We start from the raw sequence: 3,143 nt of genomic DNA, 5'->3' as shown, positions 1-3,143 counted from the left end.
AAAGTACCTAAGCAGATAAATTCTTATGGGTCAGTGATCAATAAAATAAAAATATCTTAAAAAGTAGTTTTAAAAGCAGCATCAGCATTTATTTTAACCAAAAGTAAGATTGAATGCTCCTGATAATGTCAAATGATGTAACCAAAAAAATATTATTATTATCCACCTACAGTGCATTTAACTGAACTTATACAAATAATTACTTAATTTTAAAACATCAAATAAAAAGGAAATATTTTTGGAGTATTTCTACATTTAAATTTTCAAGCATTTTGTTAATATTGAGCAGGACGTATCCTAAAAACAACCTTTTTTTCTATATAATTTGCAACAAATTATGTTAAATTTCTTACAAAACACAGTAGTGGCACTGAAAAAGTGTATCATATTCATTCCACATTTTAGTTCACATTTATTTTCCTGTATATAATCAAATTTGTATGAAAACATACTGGTTACACCAATTGGACACTATAGGTTGCATCTCGTTATTGATCCTTATACATTTACCGGTTTTTAAAAGAGTGTTATGTTATTAGTTGTGTCAATCATCATCTTGAAAAGTAGCTAAAGCTGTCCAATAAATGTACCCGGACAGTGTATATAATCAGGTTTTTATGAAAACATACTGGTTACACCAATTGGACACTATAGGTTGCATCTCATCATTGACCCTTACACAGGATGTATTTTAAAAAGCTTGTTATTTTATTCATTGTGTATCTCGTTAATCCTGTGGTTGGGTCAATGATGAGATGCAACCTATAGTGTCCAATTGGTGTAACCAGTATTTACCAGTTTTTAAAAAGAGTGTTATGTTATTAATTGTGTCAAATCTTCATCTTGAAAAGTAACTAAACCTGTCAAATAAATGTAACACTGTAAGTTGTCAATCCTTTGGTTGGGTCAATGATGCAACCTCTAGTGTCAATTGGTATAACCAACACAGGGTTAGGGTACATTTATTGGACAGCTTTAGCTACTTTTCAGATGAAGATTTGACACAATTATGAATAATATAACACACACACACACACACACACACACACACACACACACACACACACACACACACACACACACACACACACACACAAAATACAACATGTATAAAGGTCAATGAGATGCAGCCTATAGTGTCCAATTGGAGTAACCGGTATTTAAAAGAGCGTTATGTTATTAATTGCGCCAAATCTTCATCTTGAAAAGTAGCTAAAGCCTGTCAAATAAATGTAGTGGAGTAGAAAGTACAATATTTAAAGTAAAAGTAAAAGTATAAAGTAGCATCACGTGAACACACCACAATAAAATACCTCAAAGCGGTATACTGATGACGTTGTTTACATGTTTATATTTTACCCTCCAGCTGAGTTTAAACTCTAAATTAAAGCTTCAAACTAATTAAAAAGACACCAGAGCTCCTTTAACTGAACCTATAAACAAGCGAACATGTTCATTTCTCCGCTCAGTGATTCATAAAGCAAACATCCAGCCGCAGACCCGAGCAGCTCACTCACGCTGTCCACGTTCAGGATCCATTTCCCCGGCTGCGACGAGGCTCCGACCGGCCCGCAGAGCACCGTGAGTCCGGCCAGCAGGAGCAGTACGCGGGGCAACAGCCTCGTTCCGGCCCGGTCCAAACCTGCGGAGCTCGACATTAGATCCAGGAGGACGAAGAAAGAAGAGCAGCAGCAGAGAAACAGTGAAGCCTTCTTCTTTTTTTTTTACTACAAGCTTTACACTCTTCCTGGTTCCGGGGTAGGAAGAGTTTTGTTTCCTAGGATGGCGAAGGGTTGATCACGCCCCATGGTTAATGCCATTGGTCGGTGTGACTCCTTCTTCCTCCTCTTCCTCTTCCTCGATAGTCCACATCCGCTATGGTGGATTGGGCCCTTAGTGATTTTACCACTTGGCAATAAAGTGTATTGCATTAAATGACATCAGTGCACTGACACAGTAAACTTCACTGGGAATTTAATATCTAGCTATAAAACACTATAACTAACTAAATAACCAAAAAACATGTAAACAACATATAAATATTGAACTTGAATGAAGAAAAATGAACAAATATACAAAATAACATGCTGCCTATATAACTTTTTTAAAATTGGCACATACTGGACAACAGATAGGCTACTGATATATCTGTGATATAATACTAGCGATAAACCAATGCATTAATATAGTTTAGTATAAATAAAGTAAATAATCATATTCATTCGATTTTTATTGTCATTCCAGCCATGTAGATACATGAGAAGAGTGAAATACATTACTCTGGTCCTGATATAAAGGCCTAATATATAATAATAAATAAACTTCTATACAATAGGCATAAAAAGGGCCACAGAATGAGAGGCATTACAACATGCCCTTAATCTGCCTTAAAAATACTCATTGAGCAAAAAGGGAAAAAACTATAAATAAATATATATTTTAATGTAAATCTTTAGTTCAAAGACTGGAAACAGTAATTAACCTACAGTCTCATCTTTATGTAACTTTAGACATATCTTACTTTGATGGTTGTGTTTGAGTTGAGCTGAAACTCTCTAAAGCAGTTTGCACCAATAAGAAGTGAATTAAAAAGGCAACCAGGTCTAAATGACTCCTGTTGTCATGGTGACGGCCGATAGAAAGCGGTTAGATAGGCTAATGATTAAAAGAGAGAGAGAGGAAACTGTGACTGTGTGTGTTTACATTAGGAGCAAATATCCTGTAAAACTCTACCTTCTTTTAAATGGGGGTACTATTTCACCTGGTGGTACTTGAAGACATTACAGTGGTATATGAGATTTAAAAAATATACATATTTAAATATATATATTCAAAAATCCTTTAAAATGAAATGTTTATTTATCAACAATTAAGTTCATGAATTCAGTTTAAACATATCTTTATTATAATCCTAAAAGAGGGCAATTTAAGGTGATAATTATTTTTAACATGAGGAATATTAATATATATATGTGCCATTTTCCTTTTGAGTACAATATCTAAAAATTGTCTTCTGATTTAACAAGGAAACGTGTCAGGTCAGAATTGTAAAAAGTATCCCACATAATCCTAATCCACCCTAAAAAGATGATAATTTATACTTTATGCTTTATAAACAGTCAAACCAGACCAGTTACATTTAT

Source organism: Scomber japonicus, chromosome 6 (assembly GCF_027409825.1).
Source record: "Scomber japonicus isolate fScoJap1 chromosome 6, fScoJap1.pri, whole genome shotgun sequence".
Taxonomy (NCBI): domain Eukaryota; kingdom Metazoa; phylum Chordata; class Actinopteri; order Scombriformes; family Scombridae; genus Scomber; species Scomber japonicus.
The sequence above is the reverse complement of the archived record's forward strand: the minus strand, read 5'-3'. Positions refer to the sequence as shown.